Below are 14,530 nucleotides of genomic sequence, written 5' to 3'. Positions count from 1 at the left end.
GACAGGAAAAAAGGTTTCAGAAAAGAGGACTCAAGATTAACATCATGCACTCTAATAGAATTCTTGAAATTAGCCATTTCATCATCCCATATTTATTGTTTTAATTTGCTTTGATGGCATCTGGTATGGGAGCAGGAAGTATCGGCATCCTTGTGTGCCACTTGCATATGCAGAAGGTAAAGGGATACAACAGAGTCCCTTCCTGTGAGAAGTGGCTGAACCAGATCATGGTTCTCGTTCCTTGTCCTCTTTGCAGGCTGAGAAGAGTTTGCAGCCAGTAGTGTGCTGAGCCCTGGCTTCCTGACAGTGACGTGCCTGTGGATGACAGAAGACACTGCGGGGCTGATGGTCTGTGTGCCCTGCTGGGTCCTGCACTGGGCAGATACCCTCTTGGCCAGAGACTAATTCTGGGAGAGAAGAAGAGGGAACCAAGGACACAAGTCATCATTACTGGGTCATGAAGATAAACGCCATTGCTGTGCTGGTGGCACTGGTGGAATTGGTACAGTGACTGGACCAGTAGCACTACCCCAGCTAGACTGAGTGCCCGTCAGTCAGCTGTTTGCTCTCATCCCAGTAATACAGCCCAGTGGTTCAGGGAATGGTGGAGATGCAGCATCTATGTGCAGGTAAAGAAAACACACAGTACCTTGTTTTCCTTCAGGGGAGCATATGAGCTCCACAGTGCAAACAGAGGTAGACTGGATGTAAGGAAGAAGTTTTTTATAGCAAGGGTGGTGATACACTGGCACAGGTTGCCCAGAGAGGTGGTAGATTCCTGGTCCTTGGAGACACTCAAGGTCAGGCTGGACTGGGCTCTGAACACCTGATGTAGCTGTAGATGTCCATGTTTATTACAGGGGAGTTGAGCTAGATAACCTATAAGGGTCCCTTCCAACTCAAACAATTCTATGGTTCTATAATTCTATGTTTGTGTACTTCCCTTTTGCCATTTCCCTTTTGCCTCTCCTAAAAGTGACGGTGGACTGTTTTGTAATCTGTGTTTGTTCCCACAGCAAGAGGCAACAAACTGTTAGTGTGTCTGCCATCGCAGCACCAGGTCATGTCTATCCACAGTCGAAGAGTGGATCTGACATCTGTGCATGTGTATCTTCCCTTGGTGTGGTCCCTAGTAGAGAGATCTCTGTGGTGCTATATTCAACAGCTGATATTCTACATGCTGTTTCCACCCCAGTGAACTCCAACAATGGAGATGGAGTTTATAAATGAGATAGCATCTTTTCCCCTGTTGTTTGTCTCACACTGTGTCCATTTGTACGTATTTAGCATTGTCAGGCACTGCAAATGTGCCATTATTTTCCCTCAGATGAAATCCCACAGTCAAACAAATGTCGAAGCCTCACACTTGCTCCCTCTGCTTGCAAAAGCTTTTCTGCCATGGCAGCAGTGATGAGCAGAGTGGTAATATCTCATCTCCAGAACTGCCTCTCCTCAAAAGCTGGGCTGATGAGCAGCTCAATGGAGCAGAGCAGGCATTCCCGAGAACATTTTTCAGTTTTGTTTCCCTTTCAGAACGCGGGTACACTGGTGGCACTCTGAAGCTCGCTTCCTTTTTTTGTTCATTTTGCTCATTCATACAGGCACTGTGAGAGCAGTCACTGAGTTAAATGCTCTGAATGATGAGCGTGCTCAGCTTGTGAGGGGAAGGCTGTCCATCCAGAGGCTAGCACAACTGTGGAGATATCATAAAAGGAATTTTTTCATTGATCACGTAGGCTGTTTTTGCCCGGACCCCATGTCTATCTGGTCTGGGTGATGGCTGGGCAGCATCCCACACTGCTCAGAGCTATCTGCAGGAGGGATGTGCACTGTGATTTTTAGGTCTTGGATTTTGTCATGACCACACAGGTGGCCTTGGGAACTGAAATAAGACACCTACAGGGGATGTGGTGGAATGAGGAGAATCAAGAGAGGAATCAAGGAAGGAATATGAGGTGAGGGAAGTCAGGCAGGAAGTGCTGCAGGTTGTGTTAAGTCTTTCTTTGATTGGAGACTATCAGAAAAACTGGAAATGCCAGTGATCTTCTTCTCCCACCCTATGTTTGGTGGTTCCTTGCACTATGTGCCAAATCTGTGGCACATGATGGACAGTGTTTTGCAGCAGGGGAAGGCAGGCAGTGGTATTGAGATTGCTGCCCTGGGCACCAAAGGGTGGCAGAGGCAGGTCTGCCATCAGGCAGACCCCCCGGGCACAGGTTTCAGCCCTGTTGCTTGCAGAGGGCAGTGGGCTGGAGGTCCTTCAACTGGAAATGAGAGAGGTTGTCAAATAAGCTGTGCCTGTGTGGGGGTGGCACTCAGTCAGGGGAGAAGACAAGGCAGCGATATTTACCCACATGAAAGGCTGCTGTGAAGATAAAAGAGTTAGACCAATTATTCTCAGATGTTGGCAAGGACTATTCAAAGAATAATGTGTTTTGGGAGCCAGCAAGGAAAATCACTGAAATACCCCCGTGAAACTTGTCACTGGCAGAGCTTTGTTCCCTTGAAGCAGAAGGACGGGCTTCAGAGTGGGATCAGCAGTATAACCCCAAGTCCCACTGGCAGCAGGGCCAGCACAGTACAGCCATAAAGCAGGTCAGGGCCCACGAAGATGGGCCAAGCTGTGCTGTGGCTGAAGAGATGCTGTCCTTGTATAGATCTGGGCAGGCCCCAGACCTCAGTCCCTGCATTGCCATGGGAAGGGGTGACTGCTTTAGCAATGGAAAGGCTCTTTTAGAACAGGGCAGGAGAAGCTGGTTTTGCTTCTGATTTTGCCAGGGGAGTCAGAAAATAACTAATAGAGAATGTGGCAATACATGTTTTCACCCAGTGTATAGCTCATCATTCTGCATGGATGTGCACTGTGTGTGCCACCATGGTGTACTGCAGATGAGTCAAGCAACATGAAGCGTGAAAATGGAATCGACTGCAGGCACTTTGAGCTGGCCAACACTTTTACCAGAAATGCCAAAGCCAGCAGCCAAGGCTTGTAGGGAATGGCAGTGCATTGAGGTTTCGGATTGCACTCTGGACTCCAATGTTCAGTGCTGTGCCTGAGCCTCCAACTTGGTCCTCACACTCTGGTGAGCACAGAGAAACAACAGTGCAAAACTTGTGAAGGCAAGTTGGCTTCAATCACCAAACCCAGGTGTAACGCCTTGAGATGTATTGGGTTGCCTCCTGCTTTATGAGTGCCAATTCTAGCTAGCCAGAGAACATTAACAGTGAGAGCCAGTTGGAAGTAGTAAATCTGAATAAAAGATTCAGTTCATTCCCACCTATTCTTCTTAGTAACTTCTGCAAAGCAGCCTGTGACAAAATGCTGCAATATTAAACTCAGACAACTACTGAACTGTGTTTCAAGCCAGATTCTGTCGCTCTTGCTTATGTACAATAATATATTTTTGGCTTACAGAAATCTGTTTTCTTGCAAAGAAACAGATTAGTGTGTAGTGGCCCAGCCAAATACTGTGGAAAGATAATAGCCTGCTTCGGATTATTCCTGACCCTCACCGTGCCTCCACTTTTTGCCTGCATTTTAATTTATTCTTCAGTATTATGTTAGTCCGGCTGACATGTCGAACTGGATACATAAGACCATTTTAATATGTTCTTTGTTATTTGCTTAAGACCTTGGTCTAGTGCTTGAAATTTCTTTCCTGCATGACCTCTTGTAGTGTTTTCTGTCAACTAATTTGTTGAATCTGGCAAATTATCCTATTTAGCACTATGCTTCTTGTGCTCATGAGGTCCAAGGTTATTTTCTCTCTTGCTTTCCACCTCTGCTCGCTGGCAGCAGTTTTCACCCAGCACAGGGGTGCTGCACGGAGGACATGCCTACTGCAGGCACCCGGCAGGCACTCCTTTTGTCATGCTAGCTGTAAGACCTGGCAGCTGGCAAACACATTCATATGCCATTCAGCCACCCTTGTCAGCTTGCAGGGAAGGGAGCAGAACCTGCAACCTGCAGTCACTATCATCCCACACCGGCTGCACTGAGAATGTGGGCAGAGCTTGCTGAACACTTCTAGAGCTTGCTGAACTCAGACTAGTTTATTGAATCTGCAGGAAGCCTAAATGCATCTGGAGGGGAGACCCGCAGAGTAACTGGAAATGAAATGTATTTCTCCTTGCATCAGAGGGTAAGCAGTGCTTATTTGTACGTGTCTGTATAATCTAGCAGAACAGTGAGCCACAGCCTGACCTCTGGGCTGATTTTGCAGTTGGGCTTACATCAGCAGAGCCTGATCTTAATTTCCTCATAAGAGCGTGAGAGAAGAGTGAAGACATGTTAGTCCTACAGCAAGCGTGGCAGTCACAGTGAGTAATGAGTGATGTCTTTGTAAGTAGCCCTGCAGTCCTTTATGGTAACGTGGTCTTTGACGTCAATGCGAAGTTTGCTTCCACAAAAGCTAAGCACAGACTGCAGGATTTGGTTTCATGTGGTTTTATGAAGCACAACTATAAGAGGCACTGCAAGGAATCAAGATACATTTCACAGGCAGCCCTCCCAGTGTTGCTATTCAGGATGCTGATCACTGCCAGCTTGGTTTACTGCACTGCTTCTGTGGTGTGTATTTTTTGTGTCCACATTCTCCAGTAATTTTTTCTTCACTTTCTATCCTAAAGCCATGAATGATTGCTCTTCTTACATTGTGAATCACTCTTGCAGGAAATGCAGGAGGACATGACATTTTGGGATGTGAAAAGAATGCCTTCCTCACACCTTCCTGTTCAGTCTGTACAGAAGAACATAATCTGCAGCCTTTGTGTGCGGTGCACCCTGTGAGACGGTCACACCCAACTGTGTGTTTGTGCTGCTCTGGAGGATCAGTTGTGTTGTTATCAGTTTACCTGTGGAGGACAGAGTCATGAAAGTGTAGGGGAAAACACACACATCTCAAACAGAAAAGGCAGATGGCTTGAGAAAAATGCATGATTTGGGACTTCTGTTGGAATTGCATGGTGTCACAATGCATGATCCTCTAAGCAAAGGCAGTGGGCTCAAGAGAACAGGCACCTGTTTGGAAAGCCCTGATAAGGATGCATCATCATGAACCCAACTGGTTTTTCCTGCCCAGTTTTTCCTTCCATTTATGTCCAGTCTGATTTTCCTGCTCAATGAGAAACTTCACCTCCAGTCAGATTAATGTTCACATTCTCTTTGTCTTACAGCGTGCAGTAAACATCGCTGTTTTGGATGCTGATTTAGCACCACTTCCACCCCTTCTTCCCAGTGCTTCTTCTACCAGTCTGGAAAATTCCCATTTTCTCAGAAAACAACTTCACCCATTTCTATGGGCAGTTAGACTCATACTGATAAAAACTTGGAAAAATGTGTCTGATTTTACACTAAAGCAACTGGTAGGGGTGAGCAAAACTTGTGTGACAAGAAGGGACCTGAGGGTTTAGCTAGGCATGGTCCTAACAAACTAGGAGCCAGTCCTGGTCATGTAAAGTACATTTTTGGAGTTGGGCATAGAGGAAATCATCTGTGACACATGAGTAGTACTGCAGTGACAGTGAGCAGGAAGCAGGGAGGTGGCTGCACTGCGTGGGAGGGCTCTCTGTTTTGGGCATGGAGCCCCATGCAAACAGTGATACTCAAAGTTCATCCGAAAGCTGAAATGGTCCTGGTGGGTGGAGGAAAACAGGCACTTCCATTTAGTTCCCTACAGGGTGGTGGTGGGAAGGGATTGTGCGTTGCCTATTAAGTTATGGTAGTGGAAGAAAGCAATAAGGGATGTGTTGGTTTGTAGCTATTTGGGATCTCTTTCCCACTGTATTGTGGTGGTAATTTCTGTAGTATTACACTGTTTTTACCCTTTGTGAACAGTGCCATCATTGTGGAGCACCACCAGAAAATTGTCTTCCTGTGCAAAAGCAGCTTGAGATTGTAACTACCATCCATTTCATCAGTGTGACAGCTGGAAAGGTTATCTGTTCAGGTCTCCTAATTACAAAGTCACTATAGAATTAATCAGATTTCTCCCATGTCAGACAGTTACTCTATTTTTTTTTGTTTGTTTGTTTGAGTTATATATAAAACCCAATATCATATCAAAAGTCTTCACTTGTGCTGCACGGTCATTTTTGAGCCTGTAGTATTCATCTTTTTTTCAGATGTGCGAAGAAAATCCTGCTGATTTTAGATTTGTAATGAAGCAAGGGAAAGTAGAGATGAAGTGAAGATTCGTTATGTAGTGCCTTTTCCTGGAACTGATGAGGACGTATTCCCAGTGCTCTCAAAGCTAGATTGTTGATGAAAGAGAACTGTGTGTGTTGTGTGGGTGCTTGCCAGAGAGCGCTGGTAGGGTTGGCCAGGAGGAGTGTGAAGAGGTCAGGTGCAGACAACTCAGGTTCTGGCTGAAGCAATGTTGTTGTGTCCTTTGGGAAGAAGAGGTCACTTCCCTGAATTTTGCAAATGTTCTTTATAGGACTAGGTGATGTGCTAGGTTCTTGGCATCAGTAATCAGGGGATTTGGAATGGAATATTAACTGGGCAGGAAGTTAGTGCTCTAAAAATCCTCATTAGCTAAAGAAAGTCCAACCAGAGTTCAGCCGAGCTTATGATACAAATTTACTGGAAGGATGTTTTCACACACTTACTAGAAACTGTATTTGCTAATCAAGATGATCTTGCTTGGTTTTACAAAGATTTTAAATCATGCAAGCTCTCAGTTTATTTTCTAGATGTGCAATTTTCATTCTTTTAACTTGGCCATAAAACTGACCGCACACGGTGAGGGCAAGGCTGCCTTGTGCCATCCTATTTCCCTGGGCTGAAAACACTGGATGGGCTGCTTCTGTTTTCCAACTGTTGTAGCTGTGAGGGCACAAGGCAAGTTTTTTAGGGTGAAATGCTAAGTTTGATGTGATGGTGATGCAAAGTACATACCTGGGTGCTGTGTGAACTTTTAGACACTTGGCTTTTCTTCAGGTCCTCTCTAGAAACTTATGGATGTTTTCCAGCCTTGCTTAGCAATGATTGCAAACAGTTCAATTTCTCTTCTGCAAGTTGTTTTCCATTTGTTTTCTGTGGGTTTTTTTGTTTGTTTTTGCTATGTTTTTTTTCTTCATCTTCTCTAGAAGTTTTATTCTTCACCAAGAGTGTAAGTTCACGCAAGGCAGGTGTTGCCCTATGTGAATTCATGCACACAAGATATTGATGATAGAAATGTCAGATGGACATTCTTCTCGGTGGCTGCATCACTTCTCAAACTGTACTTTAAAGTGCACTTATGTGATTGCTCTGCTTTCCTGAACAGTAGACCCTCTGCAATTTTATGTAGATGAGTTTTCTTCTTTATAGTGGGAGGCACATGAGATGAAGAGTGAGGGTTTTTATTTAGGTATTTGTATGCAATTTTGGCATTTCATTTTGCAAAGAAACAGGTTATTTTTATACAGAAAAATGCATGTTGTTCACCTAAGTGTCTGCAACGATTCTGCTAGTTCAGGCATTAAGAATTCTTTAGTAATACTGAATGTTTTCAAGAGGACAATACAAAATGACATTTACTTCAACTTCCAGAGCTGAGACTGGCCTTATCTTCAACCTGAGTTAGTGCATGCTAACTACTGCCTTAGCTAGTGGCTATTTATATCTTCCTATCTTTCCTTTATTAGTTGTAGTAAAAAGCAAAAAAAGATATGTAAAAGTCAGTAGAGAAGTCAGAAATTTTAAAGCATAAGTGATGAGTGTAACACTTAAAAAAAGTGTTATGTTACTAAAAAAAAGTGTTATGAGTGCTTTCTAATGCACTCTGTGGGTCTGTAACTGAGCTAGGTAATAAAGGAGAAAAAAATGGTTAGTTTTGGGATTTCAGTGTAGAAGAGATCGCCAGTGGATTAAGATGAGGGCAGGTACTGTTAAATGCATTTGTAAATGTTATGGCAAAGGAAATGAATAGTGAGGAGAAATGCTTGCTGATTCTACTAACTTCATTTAGACTTAAAGAAAAAGGCTGTACCAAAGGCAGATAACATGTGACTGAGCAGAGAATAAACAGGCAGCTGAAATTCTGCATAGGTAAATGTAAAGGAATAATATACCTGTGAAGGACTATTTTAACTAGTAGCATCTCAAACCAAACAGAAAAATATGTATTTAGAGGGAGCTTACACTCATGGAAGATTTATGTCAGAGGATATTGTGCATACAGTAAATTTTACACAGTCCCATAGAACACATGGGCAAAATTACTGGAGAAAAGTCATTTGAAGGCTGCTATATAACAGCTTACTATCTCTGTCTTGGAAAGCTAGTAGAAGATTGCCACCACTTGCTTACTGTCTCCATATGCATATGAACATTGCTGGTGTTAACACCTTTGGAGTGGTCCGTATGTTAATTTTTCAGTTAGAAATGTTTGTACTGAATGTACAACTGTGTGGTTGCATTGCTTTCTCCTTTTCCATGACTTCAGGAATATTTCTTATTGGTTTCTCCAGGTCCAACCAAGTGGGATGGTGTTGGTCTTCCTGAAGTTTCATTAGTAAACTGAGAAAGAAGTTCTGTGCCTACGCATTCTGTACTGCTCCAGGTGGTTCTGTGCCTTTCAGACCTCTCTGATTAGCTTTTGAGGAGCACAATGCAAGATAAGAATCAAAAGCTGTGGGAGGAATCCAAGCGAAGAGGTATCACATCAGCTTTTTATCCAAAGGAGAATGCTGACAAAATGGGAGCTCTGCTCAAAAGGCACTTTTGTTCATTGTTCCGTTCAAAACAGCTCCATCCTGATGGTATTTTTCATTCATAATATCAGAGGTCTAAATCACACCCTGAGACATACGCTGCACTGAAACAAATGTCATGGGGAAGCCTTGTGCCAGGAGTGCTGATGTGCTAGGAGTGTTGTGTGCATTGGGGTGGAAATAGACTTCAGATACTTTGGCCCTGTGCTTCTGTCACCCACTGCTTGTCTTAGCTTGTTCTAGGATGGAAATAGGACGTTGGACAGCCAGAGGCTTGGAAGAGTACAAATCTGTCTGTACTAAAAGTGCTTTCAACTCATCAGTGACCACTGGTAAATACCTAGGAGAAAGGCAGATTTAAGGTGAGCTTTTTTAGCATATACCTAGCTGCCAGTATGAGATCTTCTGAGCCTGGATCTGCCTGATGTTTGAAGCCGGAGTTTACACCATGGATTAGTCTGATCAGCCCACCAGGCATGCCTTCTAGCTAGTCTGAGCTGGCATCTCACATGTTCAGTTTGCTCCTGGCACAGACAGGCTGAGAGCAAGGCTGGGGTGCAACTCAGCCTGTGTTATTCTGTTTGTCCCTCCATGCTTGCAAGAATCACTGCTACCCACTCCACCATGTGGTGCAGCAATGAGGCTTCCTTGTGTGGTCAGAGCAGGCCTGGGAGACAGGAGCACACTCCTGCTTTGTTCTGTGGTAGCACGGGCACTCTGACAGGACTCATCCTCTTCATGTGCCTGTGGAAACACCAAAGAGCGTGGGCCAAGGGATTTATGAGTTGTCATACAAATAAATCTGTGATAAAAAATTAAGTTAAAAACCTCAACAGTGGGGAGACAAAAGAACAATCAAACAAAAAACTACCAATGCTCCTGCCCAAGCAAAATAAATATCGAAATAAAAACCCAACACACAAAAGAAAACCAACCTACCAATCAGTAAAAACCCCAAGCCAGCAGAAGAAAGAGAAGGCTGTGTTCTGTGAAACAGGGTTGAGTAGGGATTGCCCATGGAGAAACAGCAAGAACTACATGCCAAGTGACAATCAAAGAATTTGCTTGGAGCATCACCGCATCACAAGAGATGAGAGAAAGTTGTAGTGGAAACAGTCTGAAAGAAGTCCCAGAGAAGGCTAAGCAATTTTTTTCTGCTGACGTCTCATACAGTACTGTGAGAAGAGCTAACTCTGCAGAAGTCTATTTCATACTGCCTATTTTCTGTCCATTAATAAAATTCCCTGTAGACTGCAAGGATAAATTTCATGCAAAGGTCTACCTTGTGTCATCTTTCTCATATTGACTGTTCTGCTATGCCACTATTGAATTAGCCGTAATGCGATTATTTTCTTCCAAATTCTTCCTTGTAAAAATTCTGCAAAAGCTTTGGAAATTGTGTTTACAGAGTTGTCTACAATATGAAAATTGGAAGGGTTTCTAATGCCTGATTTTTCTTAACATAAACTATAACATCTTTTCTTTTGTTTTCCACTCAGATAATTTGCAGTGGATATGCGTACATTACAATGACAACAACTCTGTTAATACGTTATTCCATCTGAGAACAAAAGAAACAAGGACAAAAATCAGAAGTCTCTGAAGAATTTAAGAAGAGGGCAAATAACAAATGCATTGCAGATTTTCTTTTAACGCTCCCATCTGATGCATTCTCTTGAAGCATAAAAATGTTTTAAGAACAGTACGTGGGAAAATTTTGAATCTGAACCCTGAGAAGAGGAAAAAGAAGGCTCTCAGGTACTTTAAAGAGATGATCTAAACATTAAAAATGCCATTATATATATGCTGAAATATGTGTATCCAAAACCAACAGCTAATTTATTGGGATGCAATCAAAAATATTTAGTGTAAATAAACAAAAGTGACATATAATTTTACTGCTGGTGAAAAAACTAAAAATTTATAACCTTCAAATCATCTTCTGCATGAATGGAAGTCAAAACATGAAACAAAACATTATCATTTATCCTTGAGTCATGAAGCAGAAATAAAAGACAACTGAAAGGTTTGAGCCGATCTTTGCCCCAGGACACATCACTAGAATTTCACTGATGCTGCAGCTATAACTGCGGGCTAAGTACGCCTCAAAACTCAAGAGTTAAATAATATAATTTCTACTATACACTGCAGCTTTGTATTAATAATAATTGCATACTGTGTAGTTCTTCTGTGTTACATATGTACGATTACGTTTCCTCCAAAACAGCATAGAACAAATCTGGCAAGAATGGATGTAGTTGCAGGAATTAGCCTCTTTCAGTTTCAGTTCTTCTACCCAGACTAATTCTTCTCCAACACCAAAGTAAAAGATTATTTTAATCATGCGATTATTGCAAATCACAATATTAAAAAAATGTTTTTGAATATTTATGGAGAGGAGTGCTCTCCAAAGTCTTCAGAAAATGTTTTTATTACGCATGCATTGTTACCATTATTATTCAAAACATTATTATTTTATCATTCTCAGAGCTACTGCATAGCTAAAGTGTCTGATGGATAATTTATGAGTGGAAGAGAAGGGCCGTCCTATTTATTAAGGAGGTAACACAAACAGACAGAATCATATAAATCTTAAATGTCTGTTCAGAAGGAACAAAAATTCCTTCTTGTTATGTCATTTTCATGAACTAGGTTCATATTAGCCAGCACTGCAGGTACTATTTGCAGATATTATGATTCTTAGCAAAGATTTATAGCAGTGATAATGCCAAAATCCACAGATTCTGAAATTTCTTACAAAGTAACAGAAATAAAGAGGAGCACCACTGGGATGTCACTGGTTACTGGTCACCAGCTGTCGAGAGAGATTCTACCCACTAAATTTTCATTTTATCTAGCCCATATCTCAGAATTTGGTGATAAGAAGACTATGGGAGACTGTGTCAAAGGCAGTGTACAGTCAAAGTGTCACTGCCTTATCCATTGCACTGCTCATCTTAGTTTGGAAAACAGCGAGAAGCAATCTTGAGTGAAGTTCCTCCGAAGAACTGTCTAACAAAAGCACAACTTCTGGGGACTCTGACAGACGTGTCAGCCTCCAGGGGACTGGAAATCTTCCTTGGAAACAGTCAGACTCCCTGTGCTGTTTGTACTGATGGCATAACCCGTGTCCACCAAACACCAGCAGGATCACTCCTCCAAGAGTCTTTATTTGTTCTTCCAGGTGACATTTTCTGCCCTCCATTTTGGTGATGAATGTTGTCACTTCAGTGCACTTACTGGTAGAAGTACAGTTACAGCATCTTGACCACTATCTTCTCTCATTTTTGGCATTTAGGTTCAGTTTTTCTTCTGCAGCTTTATGTGCCAATGAAAGACAAATATCCAGCCTCATGAGGGCCTTTTCATCTTCTGTCTAAGCATCCTAACCAAGAAAAGCTATTGCTTCTTTTCTCATTTAGTTTCCTTCTGCGGGTCTCACAGATGTCCCAGTGGTGACCTGCAACTGTTGTTCCAGACAAGCTAAAGACTAGGTTGTACGAGGCAGCAGGGGCACATTACACACAAATGTTTCAATAGCTGATGGCTAATTGGAAGCGGTCATAATTTCAGTTATGTACCTTTCAGGGATGTCAAGGACTTGCAGCTCCCCGTATGGTAGCCACAAATCCTACAAAACAGGATCATTTTTATTTGGCCACTGACTTTTAAGCACATAGGTTCATCTGGGGTCTTTCTAACTTGGTATCTTGATTTGAACAGACATCAAACGTGTGCGAGAGAAATAATATCTAGGGGAAGTGCGGGTGGAATACACACAGGCCCTTGAACAGAGCTGTACCATTGGAGCCTTCTGGTTATCTGGAACTTAGAAACTTCATGACACAACCCTTGCATTTGCATCATTGTGCTTAATTGTTTGGGTGAATGATGGATTTTCCATCCACATCTCTTGAACTCACTTAAGACAGTGTCTCAAAGTGCTCCTGCTGCCTTCATTAGTTTGCAACTGTTAAAAAGCCTGTAGCATACCTGCTTTTTCAGGAAAGTCTTGGGACTTTTTTGCAGTACTGAATGTTAGTGCCACTGAGCAGACAGGCTTGTTTAAACACCTGCAACTGAAAGAAATCACAGTAGCTTGGCAAAAATGAATATAATAATTTAACAGCAGACCTTGATGCTCTGGGGAGCATGGTGGCACACAAGATCTCCTGGAAGTTTCACAAGAATTATTTGGGCCACAAAGTATGATGTTTTTAAACAAATAATTTGTTTGGTCAGGTAAATAGTGACTCACCAAGTGGGGCCTACATTACTGCATTGTCGACTGCAAAAACAGAGCATTTACTGGAGGGATCAGCAGATAAAAGCCGAGACCTTAGCATAATATGAAATCTTATGACATCAACACAAAGGGAGATTTTATGAGAAAAGCTTTGCAAAAAGAAATTGAATATATTCCTTGAAATGATCAAGGTTTTGTAGAAAGGAAGAAAATGTTTATATTTCAGAGATCTCCAGGGAAAAAAAAGTCTGTAAGCTGTTCATGCAGTCATAGAAACACAGAATCACAGAATATCCCAGGTTGGAAGGAATCCACAAGGATCATGGAATCATAGAATAATGGAAAGACAGAACCACGTAATGGCTTGGGTTCGAAGGGACTTTAAAGATTACCTGGTTCCAACCCCCCTGCTGTGGGCAGGCTCCCCTTCCACCACACTAGGCTTCCCAGGGCCCCATCCAACCTGGCCTTGAGTGCCTCCAGGGATGTGGCACCCACAGCTTCTCTGGGCAGCTTGTGCCAGGGCCTCAGTGCTCTTTGAGTTAAGAATTTCCTCCTAACATCTAACCTAAATCTAGTTTAAAATCGTTCTGCTTTGTCCACTATCAGACCTTGTAAAATGTTGGTGTCCACCTTATTTATAAGCTCCCTTTAATTACTGGAAGGCTGCAATGAGGTTTCCCTGGAGTCTTCTCCATGCTGAAGAAGCCCAACTCCTTCAGCCTCTCTTCACAGGAGAGGTGCTCCAGCCCCCTGAGCATCTTCATGGTCCTCCTCTGGACCCGCTCCTACAGCTCCACATCTTTCTTATGCTGGGGCCCCTGACCCGAGCGGAAGACTACAGATGGGGCCTCACGAGGGCAGAGCTGAGGGGGATGATCGCCTCCCTCTCCCTGCTGCCACCCCTCTGTTGATGCAGCTCAGAATACTGTTAGCTTTCTGGGCTGCAAGTGCACACTTCTGGCTCATGTCTAGCTTTTGGTCCATCAGAACCCCCAAGTCCTTCTTTGCAGGGCTGTTCTCAATGAGTTCTTCTCCCAGTCTGTATGCATATCTGGGACTGCCCCAACCCAAGTGCAGCATCTTGCACTTGGCCTTGTTGAACCTCATTCAATTCAAGTGGGCTCACTCATGTCTGGGTCCCTTTGGATGACATCCCTTCCTTCTATTATATCAACTGCACCAGTCACCTTGGTGTGATCTGCAAACTTGCTGAGGGTGCACTCGATTCCACCATCTATATCACTGATGAAGATATTGAAGTGCATCACTCCCAGAATGGATCACTGAGGGACACCACTCGTCACTGATCTACATCTGGACATAGAGCCATTGACCACTACTGGCCCAAGACAGACACCAGGGGACACCCCTTGTCATCAGAGCACTCAAAATCCAAGCTCTATGTCTAAGAGCATTGTCCAAATACATGAATTCTAACAGTTTGGTGCCATGATGACTGCCCTTGGGAGTCTGTTCCAATGACTGACAACCCTCTTGGTGAATAACTTTTCTGCATTTGTAATTCATGGGAACTACTCAAGGCTAATTCTTGGAAGAGCAATCTATACAAAATATTGAACAAGA

The 14,530-nt window shown here is 43.1% G+C and overlaps 1 long non-coding RNA gene across 3 annotated transcripts; it reads left to right on the top strand.

Annotated features, from left to right (window-relative positions):
* On the top strand, positions 3,923 to 13,907 carry LOC110390136. Of its 3 annotated transcripts, XR_002433589.1 has the most exons (4): positions 3,923 to 4,142; positions 4,224 to 4,320; positions 8,455 to 10,455; positions 11,556 to 13,907. It is a non-coding gene; the product is annotated as an uncharacterized LOC110390136 (long non-coding RNA). The 3 variants fall into 3 exon arrangements; XR_002433587.1 differs by lacking the exon at positions 11,556 to 13,907 and having other exon boundaries at positions 8,455 to 10,590; XR_002433588.1 differs by lacking the exons at positions 4,224 to 4,320; positions 11,556 to 13,907 and having other exon boundaries at positions 8,455 to 10,590.

Source organism: Numida meleagris, chromosome Z, assembly GCF_002078875.1.
Source record: "Numida meleagris isolate 19003 breed g44 Domestic line chromosome Z, NumMel1.0, whole genome shotgun sequence".
Lineage (NCBI taxonomy): Eukaryota > Metazoa > Chordata > Aves > Galliformes > Numididae > Numida > Numida meleagris.
This window is presented reverse-complemented; position numbering and strand designations above follow the sequence as displayed.